General features: G+C 41.2%; 1 protein-coding gene across 1 annotated transcript in view; it reads left to right on the top strand.

Annotated features, from left to right (window-relative positions):
* The window catches only part of RNF207 (ring finger protein 207), a 664007-nt gene that overhangs the window by 172261 nt on the left and 477118 nt on the right, over positions 1 to 14628 (top strand). The window lies entirely within an intron of this gene.

The raw sequence follows: 14628 nt of genomic DNA, 5'->3' as shown, positions 1-14628 counted from the left end.
CAGTTCGTTTCCGGATCATGGGGAGGTGTCATCTAGGTCCTGGATATCTTTACACCGTGTTAAGTTAGCATGGGCTCATTACCGGTTTAAACGCCATTTTTCCTTTTTTGCAACTTCTGCACACGACACTTAGTTGTTGCTTTAGCTTTCCACCTAGTAGTTCATCGTGGTTTACATGAGAATAATATGTTATTGCTCTACTATCTGCTTTGCTTGTTAAACTATATCTGTACAGCGAGTGCTAAAGTTTCAAGAACAACACGATACAGAATTGTTATGAGGTCTGATCTCCACGACTTCATACTCATAACATAAGTGCAACTTCTAATTTTTTATACAAAACAAAATAGGCAGTGGACCACTTTAGTTCCTTTGAAAGCACCAACTCAAATATTACCAGTATTTATATAAACTCAGTCTTTCATATAGCGTGCAATAATCAAATACTCCCTGCCCTGAGAGTATATCCCAAATCCTCGGGGAAAATCAGTAGTAAACCAAACTTTGAAATGCACCGCCAGTCAATTTCAAATCTCCACCATGTGTGGTTGATAAAGTCTATGTGCAAGAATATTTTTCACAATAAGGAACGCTGTATTCATAAATTCCACAAAAGTTCAAAAGAATCCTTTAATAATCCAATAAGGTACCAGCCAACGCGTTTCGTTCCGTCAAGCGGAACTTCTTCAGGGCTTATAATATCGCCAATTTTATTCTTCTACTTCGTAATTTTCGATTTGATTAATTCTGGCGTCTCCTTCGTCCCAGCTGGGGGTCCTACTCCTTGACCCAGATAGGTGACTGCCTCTAAATAATTGGAATTTCAGAGTCGACTGAGGATTCAGAAGTCTGACTCACACAACGGTGCAGGACGTGCACGTTACGGGTTTGAAGGCTAATGCCATATGGATAATAGGAAGAATTAATCAAATCGAAAATTACGAAGTAGAAGAATAAAATTGGCGATATTATAAGCCCTGAAGAAGTTCCGCTTGACGGAACGAAACGCGTTGGCTGGTACCTTATTGGATTATTAAAGGATTCTTTTTGAACTTTTGTGGAATTTATGAATACAGCGTTCCTTATTGTGAAAAATATTCTTGCACATAGACTTTATCAACCACACATGGTGGAGATTTGAAATTGACTGGCGGTGCATTTCAAAGTTTGGTTTACCACATAAGTGCAACTTCTGCCAATTCTGGGCATGAGGCGGGTTTTATATTGCTTTGCCGAACACACATACACAACAGTTGATGCGGTTCACATGAAGAGAGAGCTGGTGTATGCTGATGTGATTCCTTCAAATCTAAGACACTAAAGTATGGGCACGCCCTAAACCAACACAAAGAGACCTTCTTAGCAAATAATATAATATGTGTATTAGGGAGGGTGAGATATAAGCAGCCGCGGGCCGTGGAGGGAGTTACGGTGAGGCAGGGAGGCGGGGAGGGGGAGAAGCAGGGTGGAGCCCTCTCTACCTTGCCCCTCCCCCTCCCCGCCTCCCTGCCCCACCGTAACTCCCTCCACGGCCCGCGGCTGCTTATAAGTGTTGCTAACTCTTATTCATTTACAGCATGTTAACATACTGTCACCATTCGCTTTTTATGTACTAGTAACTATGCTGGTAATTTTGCTACTGGTAATATGTGTACTTGTATTCTCCACCCTGCTTCTCCCCCTCCCCGCCTCCCTGCCTCACCGTAACTCCCTCCACGGCCCGCGGCTGCTTATAAGTGTTGCTAACTCTTATTCATTTACAGCATGTTAACATACTATCACCATTCGCTTTTTATGTACTAGTAACTATGCTGGTAATTTTGCTACTGATAATATGTGTACTTGTATTATCTAAGATACTACGCCTGAGAAGACGGCATTAGTAAATAAACATTTCAAATACACATGTGTTCTTCTTAACTCCATGTTCTGGTTTCTAAGAAATATATAACGACCGACTGTTCATGAGTTCCACGTATCCTGAGGTACTATAAGTTCATATTCTGGATTGTCTAAATATTGAGAGTTTGTTATATCCAATGTGACACTGTACCTAGCTTGCTAAGGAGTTTTTGATTACTAACGTGAGTTTTGGGACACCCTAATTCGCCGAGGTTCCAATCCTCTGTCCACAGTTCTGTGTGAGAACAGAAACCCTGCGACAGGGGCACCCCCGACCCTTGCTGGAGCTTCATCACACTTGCGATACAACTCCAGCAATGCGCCACCTTTACGGCACAGATACATCACGCATCTGTGCTGTTTTTGCCCCATGATGCGCCGCATTGTAAATGCAGCACACCATAGGTGACGGAACAGCGGCACAGAATGACTAACACATCCCTGGTGATGCGCCAGTCATCATAAATGTATCCCTATGCTTCTTATCTTGTTAGAGATGAACCGCCATATGTATCATCAAAGTTTTTTGCATTTCCTAAATAGCGAACTTTAAGGAATAAATAGCGATTCTTTACCATTCCTAGTTTGCGATTAGCTATTTGCTAATTACAAATTACCCATTCATTTCCTTCATTTCCATAGGGCGGTTGGACTCACTTTTAGCTCGAACGGCTGAATGGATTTCCACGAAACTTGGCAAAATTGTAGGGACTGGTAGCCCGATGTGCCTTTGCTATGTCTCAAGATATATGCTCCAGTGGTTTTTACGAAAATTAACTTTGAAAAATATATATTGGGCTACATTGGCCTATATATATGTTGGAGCCCAAATGTAGCCCAATGTAGCCCAATGAAGCCCAATGTAGCCCAATGTAGCCCAAAGATGGCCGCCAGACACACAAAAAAACAAATGTAGCCCAAATATCAGCCAGATGTAGCCCAACTATAGCCCAGTGACAGAATGACCAATCAGCTTCGCAAACCTCCGTTACGCGAAGCGGAGCGCTGTTACAGATATATATCTTTTTTTGAACTTTAATTTCTCAAAATCCACTGGAGCACATATATTGAGACCTAGCAAAGGCACATCGGGCTACCAGTCCCTAATATTTTGCCAAGTTTCGTGCAAATCCATTCAGCCGTTCGATTATTATTATTATTTTTTTTTTTTGCCCCGCGGGGCCCTTTTAAAACCTCCACATCAAACCTAGGGGGTCAGCGAGGATCTACTATGCCCCCTTATAGTTATTTCCCCCTTTGTTTTGACCTCCTCTTGTCTCTCGATCCTACCGAGAGACAAGATGGCGGCCGCTACGGACTTTTTGGAATGTTGACAGACGCCGGAGAACCAATCAGCTTCGCTTCACAAAGCTCCGTTGCGCGAAAAGTACGCGTCCTGGGACGCTGCCAGGTCCGCTGTTACAGATATATATCTTTTTTTAAACGTTAATTTCTCAAAATCCACTGGAGCACATATATTGAGACCTACAAAAGGCACATCGGGCTACCAGTCCCTACAATTTTGCCAAGTTTCGTGCAAATCCATTCAGCCGTTCGGGCTAAAAGTGAGGCCAACCGCCCTATGGAAAACTCAATGTTAAAAACACGTTTTGGGACCCCCCTTTTTTCTCGGCCCCCCCTTGACGAACCCCCCCCCAAATTTTCAAGGGCTGCTCAGAAACAAAATGTGCCATTTTCCTGAAAATTTCAGCCAATTCCGTCCACAAACGCCAAAGTTATTAGACATAGAATTTTCAAAAATCCCATAGAGAAAAAATCCTAACTATATATGCCTACTGGCGACCGCCAGTAGGTAATATATATATATATCCACGAGGTGGGAACAGATTACAGACCCTGAGGAAACTTGAATCCAGGTACATTATAGACCTAGAAACGAAAGCCCCTGGAGGATTAAATATGGGGGAAGAACTTGCCTCACATTTAACCTAATGTATATAGCTGTGACACATTACAATGCTTGGTTGCAAAAATTTCTGTATAATATCGGACTCTGGGGAGATTATGTAATGTCTGTGAAAAGTTTGGTAAATGAGTATTGAATATTTGGTGTAATATAATTTTGTAAATATCATTAGATTTTTGTATAATTTTTGGGTGTCTAGAATATATTGTAATTTCTCTGAAATTGGACAGTTGTTGCTTGTCTAGGCGGCCAATTGGGCCGCAATTGCCGATACACGGCAAGATTAAGAGATCAAGTTAACATTAAATAAGAACGATCTTCGTTCCAATACAGGTCTATGCAAGTACACATGGATCAAGGCACAATTGTTCACAGTAGAATGTATCAATGGTGATTGATAGAGGGCTTATGTGCATGGAAGGCCGATTCACGGCATCAAAACTGTGTTAACACAAAGATGTGGGTTAAAATATTCGCTTTTGCAGATTTAAGGCTTAATGTTCAAATGAATTTCGTATGTTATATGTATTCACATTGCACATTTCAAAATGGCGCGTAATTGTATAGCCCTTTGGTCCTATTTTTATTTCTGACTACCCAGCATGCAATTATAAAACATTGCCGCGAATGAGCGTTCTGAGGTTGACACTGACGAAGGGAACTTGCTTTCCTGAAACGCGTTTGTCTAATAAATAATCCGTGCTGTTAAGCTGTTTGAATCCCGTGAGTGCTATTTTTTCTTCGTTTGGCCCGGCTGGGTATTTCTCGAAGGACTTTGGAGCTATCATATATATATATATATATATATATATATATATATATATACCGGTCCCGCAGTCTTCAGGATTTCGCCGAAGCAAGAAACGAGAGCCGACCCAGCTTGCAGGTGAAAATATTATTTATTCATTCTATCTGCCATCAGCATAATGTTTCGGCCTGCCTAGAGGCCTTGTTCACACAATGCTAGTAAGGGAACAGCTGATCTTTAAAGTGCAAGTGCTCAGAAAACCTGTTGTGTGATTGGTTGCAACACCGAGTCCGCCGAAATAGACATAGAAAACTCAAATCCATCCCATAAAAAGCATAGATATTGTACATTGAGAATCATCAACCATAAAAAAAGTGTTAATCAATATATAAATACATTGTTTTCGGTAGCAATGCTTTACTTAACATTCAAAGCATGATTTAGGCAATATAACACTAAAAAAGGTGACTACTGCTCAGTCAGAGACATTGAGTATATCACATTGTCTTCATATTCACATGGTGAGACATCCTCATTCAATATAACCTAAGTGGGTACATTCATGGTAATCATGCTAAATCAAAGGGTGAGTTTTATTTACAAACATGATACGGGCATCGCAGTATAAGCAACACGCAACATAGTGCAAAGGTACTGTGCAAATAGTGCGCTCAATATAAAAGAATCAATTCCTTTTATTAAAAACAATTAAAAACAGAAAGAACCACTGTACTGTGCTAAAGGGGAATAGGCCAGAGCCTCCGAATTTCCCATAGGGTAAAGTTGTTTATTCAGTAAAAAGGGAAGTGAGTGATGGAGCCTGTCAGGACAAATTAATAAGTAGTGCGCAGGACACATTAAGGAAACTATAAACAGGTGTAAAAATCCTCACTGGCGTTAAGGCCAGAGGGATTTTTGCTGTCGAGTTCCAAAATAAACCTTGTCTCAAGGGCTCGTAAAATAGCCTCGCGATTTCCCCCCCTCCTCGACGGGGGAACCGCATCAATGACAAAGTATTTCAACAGAAGACGCTGACTTTCATGAAGGTCTTTAAAATGGTGTGCAACCGGGTAAGCTGTATCACTGGTGTTGATTGCCCTTATGTGCTGGAGTATCCCTTTGTGGACTTGCAACTTGTTGCTCCCCACATATTGCAGGCCACATGGACACTCCAGCACATAAACAGCGAACTCGGTTTTGCACGTCAACTGTGGATGACACGGGGTGTGTCTGAAAAAAATAATATATATTACCTACTGGCGGTCGCCAGTAGGTATATATAGTTAGGATTTTTTCTCTATGGGATTTTTGAAAATTCTATGTCTAATAACTTTGGCGTTTGTGGACGGAATTGGCTGAAATTTTCAGGAAAATGGCACATTTTGTTTCTGAGCAGCCCTTGAAAATTTGGGGGGGGTTCGTCAAGGGGGGGCCGAGAAAAAAGGGGGGTCCCAAAACGTGTTTTTAACATTGAGTTTTCCATAGGGCGGTTGGCCTCACTTTTAGCCCGAACGGCTGAATGGATTTGCACGAAACTTGGCAAAATTGTAGGGACTGGTAGCCCGATGTGCCTTTTGTAGGTCTCAATATATGTGCTCCAGTGGATTTTGAGAAATTAACGTTTAAAAAAAGATATATATCTGTAACAGCGGACCTGGCAGCGTCCCAGGACGCGTACTTTTCGCGCAACGGAGCTTTGTGAAGCGAAGCTGATTGGTTCTCCGGCGTCTGTCAACATTCCAAAAAGTCCGTAGCGGCCGCCATCTTGTCTCTCGGTAGGATCGAGAGACAAGAGGAGGTCAAAACAAAGGGGGAAATAACTATAAGGGGGCATAGTAGATCCTCGCTGACCCCCTAGGTTTGATGTGGAGGTTTTAAAAGGGCCCCGCGGGGCAAAAAAAAAAAATAATAATAATAATCGAACGGCTGAATGGATTTGCACGAAACTTGGCAAAATATTAGGGACTGGTAGCCCGATGTGCCTTTGCTAGGTCTCAATATATGTGCTCCAGTGGATTTTGAGAAATTAAAGTTCAAAAAAAGATATATATCTGTAACAGCGCTCCGCTTCGCGTAACGGAGGTTTGCGAAGCTGATTGGTCATTCTGTCACTGGGCTATAGTTGGGCTACATCTGGCTGATATTTGGGCTACATTTGTTTTTTTGTGTGTCTGGCGGCCATCTTTGGGCTACATTGGGCTACATTGGGCTTCATTGGGCTACATTGGGCTACATTTGGGCTCCAACATATATATAGGCCAATGTAGCCCAATATATATTTTTCAAAGTTAATTTTCGTAAAAACCACTGGAGCATATATCTTGAGACATAGCAAAGGCACATCGGGCTACCAGTCCCTACAATGTTGCCAAGTTTCGTGGAAATCCATTCAGCCGTTCGAGCTAAAAGTGAGTCCAACCGCCCTATGGAAATGAAGGAAATGAATGGGTAATTTGTAATTAGCAAATAGCTAATCGCAAACTAGGAATGGTAAAGAATCGCTATTTATTCCTTAAAGTTCGCTATTTAGGAAATGCAAAAAACTTTGATGATACATATGGCGGTTCAGCTCTAACAAGATAAGAAGCATAGGGATACATTTATGATGACTGGCGCATCACCAGGGATGTGTTAGTCATTCTGTGCCGCTGTTCCGTCACCTATGGTGTGCTGCATTTACAATGCGGCGCATCATGGGGCAAAAACAGCACAGATGCGTGATGTATCTGTGCCGTAAAGGTGGCGCATTGCTGGAGTTGTATCGCAAGTGTGATGAAGCTCCAGCAAGGGTCGGGGGTGCCCCTGTCGCAGGGTTTCTGTTCTCACACAGAACTGTGGACAGAGGATTGGAACCTCGGCGAATTAGGGTGTCCCAAAACTCACGTTAGTAATCAAAAACTCCTTAGCAAGCTAGGTACAGTGTCACATTGGATATAACAAACTCTCAATGTTTAGACAATCCAGAATATGAACTTATAGTACCTCAGGATACGTGGAACTCATGAACAGTCGGTCGTTATATATTTCTTAGAAACCAGAACATGGAGTTAAGAAGAACACATGTGTATTTGAAATGTTTATTTACTAATGCCGTCTTCTCAGGCGTAGTATCTTAGATAATACAAGTACAGATATTATCAGTAGCAAAATTACCAGCATAGTTACTAGTACATAAAAAGCGAATGGTAATAGTATGTTAACATGCTGTAAATGAATAAGAGTTAGCAACACTTATAAGCAGCCGCGGGCCGTGGAGGGAGTTACGGTGAGGCAGGGAGGCGGGGAGGGGGAGAAGCAGGGTGGAGAATACAAGTACACATATTATCAGTAGCAAAATTACCAGCATAGTTACTAGTACATAAAAAGCGAATGGTGACAGTATGTTAACATGCTGTAAATGAATAAGAGTTAGCAACACTTATAAGCAGCCGCGGGCCGTGGAGGGAGTTACGGTGGGGCAGGGAGGCGGGGAGGGGGAGGGGCAAGGTAGAGAGGGCTCCACCCTGCTTCTCCCCCTCCCCGCCTCCCTGCCTCACCGTAACTCCCTCCACGGCCCGCGGCTGCTTATATCTCACCCTCCCTAATACACATATTATATTATTTGCTAAGAAGGTCTCTTTGTGTTGGTTTAGGGCGTGCCCATACTTTAGTGTCTTAGATTTGAAGGAATCACATCAGCATACACCAGCTCTCTCTTCATGTGAACCGCATCAACTGTTGTGTATGTGTGTTCGGCAAAGCAATATAAAACCCGCCTCATGCCCAGAATTGGCAGAAGTTGCACTTATGTTATGAGTATGAAGTCGTGGAGATCAGACCTCATAACAATTCTGTATCGTGTTGTTCTTGAAACTTTAGCACTCGCTGTACAGATATAGTTTAACAAGCAAAGCAGATAGTAGAGCAATAACATATTATTCTCATGTAAACCACGATGAACTACTAGGTGGAAAGCTAAAGCAACAACTAAGTGTCGTGTGCAGAAGTTGCAAAAAAGGAAAAATGGCGTTTAAACCGGTAATGAGCCCATGCTAACTTAACACGGTGTAAAGATGTCCAGGACCTAGATGACACCTCCCCATGATCCGGAAACGAACTGAATAAGATAATAGAAGTGCCATCTCATGAGAGCAGATTGCAAGTTTATATGTGGACGGTCCGCAAGGTAAAGCATTAAAAACTAGGAAAATTTAATGCTAAAGAAAAATAAAACAGCCAAGTACTTTATCGAGTCTTAAGCCAATAGGCAAGGTAAATAATAAAAACTTGACAAATAAGTCAATGAATTGTCAATGAAATGCTAGTACTCAGCATATCAAACATGAAAAAGGTCTATGACATAACTATGTATGCAAAATAAGCTGCAACAGCCTCCAATAGGAAGTCACCGTCTTCATCCGAAAACAGTTCAGCCATCCAATTTAAAAGCGGAAAAGAACATACGTGCTCTCCCAGCACCGGATCCTCTATCACCATCAGAGGACAGCTCGGTGGGTTTTCAAGAAAGCTCTGTTCCAAGAAAGACTGTGCTGCCGCCAGTAAATTCCAGGGACCAAGTAGTCCATGCATCAATGCCACAGCCATAATCCTTTCGCCAGGACAAACCAACTCGTGAGTAATGATAGGAGTCATCAGCTGATTAAAGTCGACGTCAGGAGAAACCGGTCCGCAGAGACACAAATCAATGGCCCAATCGAAATCACAAGTCAGGCAGTGAAATACAGGCTGGACACAGGTGAAGTAGGAGAATCGAAAAGATAATCCATATGCCGTGCTTAATATCGCCAACGGCATTGTGCCATAATATTCTAGCATGCGATTGCGGAACAGTGTCAGCAGCTGCAGGGTGGGAGGTTGCATAGGAGGGACATCCATATTTAAAAATGTAAAAAAGCACAAGAGCGTCCGCTGGTAATGCAAGTAAAAATGCCAATCCACGAACCAGAGTGGAGAAAATAGAATGAAAGGAAGCAGGGATGACTCCAAAGATTTTCTCAAATGAAGTCACGAGACCACTGGTAACAACTTTAAAAAAGTGCGCCAGGGCCTTTGTGGAGGATGCGTTAAAGATAGTCGGAACCATCTTGCTGAAATTGAAAGGCAAATCTGAATTGAAAAGGGTCTGCACCTGTGTACGGGTGTTCGCTATGTGAAGCACGAAAGTTTCACGGGCCGAACTCAAGGCCACCTCTCTCTGAGACAAAAGAGCTCTTATTCTTGCCATGCCGTTGAAATCTGTCCCAAGGTTGGTATTTGTGGCCAGATTGAAAACTCCCTATGTTCATGTGTGGGAGGAAATAGAACATTTCTGCAGCAAATAACCCGTTCACTTACTGTTACGATAAAAGGAATACTTTTAATTAACTCAGAACAATCTTCATTATTGAGCATCAAATAACTACCATTTTCCAACAACTTGAACGTGGGGATGATATTAGGAACTGGCGTGCCTTGCAACACGCAAGATATATTTGGTCGGTGTTTGTTGCATGAACCGTGTAACTGTATGTGCCTACACATTAGTGAATGATCTGGCGTCTCAGTGCATTCCTCTCCATTCAGATAAACTTCTTGATCATCTTTGAAACATCTGTATGTGTATGGAAGCGACCAGACCTCATGAAGAAAAGCACTACCTAAAGGTTCATAACGACCTATTGGTATATATTTCATACAATTTGAAAACTTATATAAAGCAAAAGGCAGCGTTATTAAACCGTGGATAAGGCACGTTGCCAAAAAACCCGCAATCCTCTGCTGATGATGTCACTGAGCATGTCATGAATGATGTAATATGTGACATCATCAGCAGTGGATTACGGGTAATAGTATCTCTAGTTTACTCCCCTATAGCTGTCTTTCTTTTAACATAAGTGTCTGTTTCCTTCCCTTATACTTACTGTTTTTGGTTCGCTTCCGGTTCGCGTACCGGCGAGCGAACTGGGAAGCGAACTAAGAGAAATAGAGGTTGGCACAGTTCCAAATATTGTACCAATTTTTTAATAACGGGGAGGTAGTTCTGAAAAGAACTTTTTTTTTTATTGTTTTTGTTGTTTTATATTTTTTTTATTATTTTTCGGAACATTTTTTTACTTTTTTTGAATTTTTCTGAACAGTTTTATATTTTTTTGGGTTTTTCTTGGAGGGGGCAATGAAAACGATTCATTGTAAAGGGCTCAACAGGAGCAACAAAACAAAAAAAGAAGTATTTATTATTTTGGGCGTTTCGTACAAACTTGCATATGATAGTCAATAGCTCTGTTGATCAGAGTGATGCTTCTTTCTCTGTAGGAAATGAATCCATCGCAAAATACGCAGATGTGTTTTACTTCACCAAATTTCATTTGTATATTTGGCACCATCTCCCTGCCCTCTGGTCCCGTTACTTCCGGTACAACAGATCTTCTGGCCATAATAGGGAGATTATCTAGGTCGTTCCGAAACTGTGCAGCACTGTAGTTGTTAGGATGCCACCTAGTCATATGGCGATGCATTGTGTAGTTTCCGAAACTGTATTTTTTCTCGGTTCCTCTGGACAGTCTATCTTGACATATAAGGCAAGTTACGTATCTTGCATTTACTTTTTTCTGACCTTTGGGAATTTTAAAAAATTGCCAAATTAAGTTTTCTTTCCGGTGAGACGTCCTGGGCTGCTCAAGCAAAAACTGCCTCTCTTCGTGCTCGTCGTCCTGTTCCTCTTCTTCCTCTTCTTGTTGAATTATAACTTGAGCAGGTGGTCCACTCTTCCTTGGATGTGGTGGAGGTGGTGGGGAAGCACCAGCTGAAGCTACTAAAGAAGCCATTGCTCAGTGATCACAAAGGGTCTTTCTCTCACAATGATGAAAGTCAGAGTGAGGAAAGAAGGAGGGATTTTCATCATTTGGGAAAAACAAGAGTTCTCAACCAATCAAAAGTGTTCATTTTAGATTATATGACCTAGTCTTACATCATTAGGAAACCAAAAGTGAAATGAACCAATGAAAAGTGTTATTACCAAGTCACATGACTTGCTGTGTTTACGTTAAGCGCTTTGCAGGGCCTCCCGGTTTGCTTCCAGAAACCTGCGCTTTGCGACTCGCTTCGCGTACCAGTTCGCTAACGTAGCACGTCATATGACGTATCACGCGAGAACGTGAAACGTCATGCGGACGGGAGGCGTCACGATGTTGTTTTCTAACGCGGCACTTGCGGTAAAGAAACGTTTACCGGCTCGCGGTCTATTTCGCGGCATCAAGGTCAGCTAACGGGAAGCTTCCCGATTCGCGAAGCGGGAACGAAGAAAAAAAAATATTTAAAAAAAAAATTATTCATAAACATATAAAATATATTTTTGGATTTAAAGAAGAATACATTTTACAGCTACAGATATTAGCTGTTAAAAAACCAATGAAATTCACAGAAAAAACCATAGGTTATAGACCATATATAGTTAGGAATTAGCATTTACAAAACCTTGAAAATTCACTGAAAAAACCATAGGTTATAGACCATGTATAGTTAGGAATTAGCATTTAGAAAACCTTATTTTACTCACACAAAACCATTGAAATTCCATATATAGTTAGTTGCACTAACTATATATCGCGCACCCGCAATCCACTGCTGATGATGTCACATATTACATCATTCATGACATGGTCAGTGACATCACTGATGACATCACTGATGACATCTCAAATGACATCACTGATGACATCATCTAGTGTCTGTGTGTTTTTGTAAAGTTTAAATACGTTTTACATATTGAAGAATGAGTGGATGTATGGAAGACTGAGTGTGTGTGTGGCTGGCTGGGAGGTGTGTGACTCTGTGCATATCAATGTGTACTTGTATCAGTGATTGTATAAGAGAGTAAGTATGTGTTAGTATATGTGTGAAAAGTATGGTGTTCTGTGTTTAACTATAGATGAGGAAATCGAAGTGTGATTGATTCTTCACAGGACTGACTAGGTGTATGAGTGCATATGATAGTGTTCTAATAATAACTGACTGTATGTATGAGTAATTGTATGGGTGAATGAGTGAATGTGTGTGTAGACGTACGAATCAGTGAGTGCGTATGTAGTAACTGGTATTGGTGTGTCATGATGTCATCAGTGATGTCATTTGAGATGTCATCAGTGATGTCATTTCAGATGTCATTAGTGATGTCATCAGTGATGTCACTGAAGTATGGTGTTCTGTGTTTAACTGTATAGATGAAGAAATGGAAGTGTGATTGATTCTTTACAGGACTGACTTGGTGTGTGAGTAACTCCATGGATGAGTGGCAGTGTGTGACTGTCTGCATAGGTGTATGAGTGCATATGATAGTGTTGTAATAATGAGTGACTGTATGTATGAGTGATTGTATGGGTGAATGAGTGAATGTGTGTGTAGACGTAGGAATCAGTGAGTGCGTATGTAGTAACTGGTATTGGTGTGTCATGATGTCATCAGTGATGTCATTTGAGATGTCATCAGTGATGTCATCAGTGATGTCATTTGAGATGTCATCAGTGATGTCATCAGTGATGTCACTGACCATGTCATGAATGATGTAATATGTGACATCATCAGCAGTGGATTGCGGGTGCGCGATATATAGTTAGTGCAACTAACTATATATGGAATTTCAATGGTTTTGTGTGAGTAAAATAAGGTTTTCTAAATGCTAATTCCTAACTATATATGGTCTATAACCTATTGTTTTTTCAGTGAATTTATATATATATATATATAAATTCAAACCTCCTTTCTTTGGTGAAGCCACCACCTTCCCAAACAGCGGGTGTGTCATCTTCAATGGACCACCGAAGCCGGGTCCTATCAAATCCTCAACTCCATCGCGGGGCAACCATCACACGGATTGATGATACTTTGTACTGGCCAAAAGAAATTTATTAGGTCAGCTGTTCGGACGCGTTTTGCCTGACCAGCAGGCTTGATCACCAACAGTTTTATGTTTGTAAAGTGGCCATTTAAACCAGTGTGCACATTCAAATCATCACGTGACATGACTACCAAAACAGTGTGTTGAAAGACAGACTCATAGTTCTCTAGGGACACATCCCAATTCAATAGCAATCAGGAATCATGATCATCAATTCATAATAAAATTAATAATTTTACCACCATAATACTTGAATGTTCCATGGCTCAACCGCAAAATATAAATAAAATAATACGGAAGAGTCGAGGGAGACGTACAGGTTAAAACGTCTTCCTCTCCCTTCAACTAACTTTTTTATCCCCATAACGTGCTCACCGCGAACAAACTACAGAAAACAGTGAGACGGTTATTTTAAATCAAGAGGCATCTTTCGTGGTAGATGTGGAGATTTAGCCACTTTAACATCCTGAATTGCCAACGGAACTGAGGGTCCCTATTATTGCATCTTGCCCCAGTGGGCCATGTTTAGTCTGTATTTATATATGCGGTAACACAACCGGATCAATAGAACATTACAGCCTTCAATTTCTACAATGCACATGGCCTCCCATATAATATAAGAGTGACAGATTCATTATAATCATACCAACTCTAATATATGATTGCTCTATGCGCATCAGGCATGAATAATACTGGCAAGGTCTGCTGAGTTGTAGACAACTAATCAGACATCCCGCCCCAGTGGGCATTGCCTACGAATGAATCGCTCGCTATGTGTTACAGCACTAATAAAGTGAAAAAGTGCTTGAATTGGGAAAATAATAAAAACATTACACCAAAACAAACAATTAAAACTCCTACTGGAGGAAGCTGCCTAGACAAACGCTCATTTTATCAGTAAATTCATCATATCTGACACTGTTACAATTGTAATTAATTAGAGGTGAGTACTTAAATCCTCTTCTATGTTCAATCCCATTGGAGCATGGGTATTAAGTTCAATAATGTAATACGATTCAAGCCTTCTCAACTTCTTCTCATGGTTGCCTCGCTGTATACTTGGCGGAACGCAATCGATCACAAAGTAGCTGAGACCTGATACATTTTTATCATGGTGTAATTCGAAATGGCGAGCTACTGGATACTGGTTTTATCCCCATTACATACGGCTCTTATATG

This window comes from Lissotriton helveticus, chromosome 5_1 (assembly GCF_964261635.1).
Source record: "Lissotriton helveticus chromosome 5_1, aLisHel1.1, whole genome shotgun sequence".
NCBI lineage: Eukaryota > Metazoa > Chordata > Amphibia > Caudata > Salamandridae > Lissotriton > Lissotriton helveticus.
Note: the sequence above shows the minus strand (reverse complement) of the source record. Positions and strands in the feature narration are given on the sequence as shown.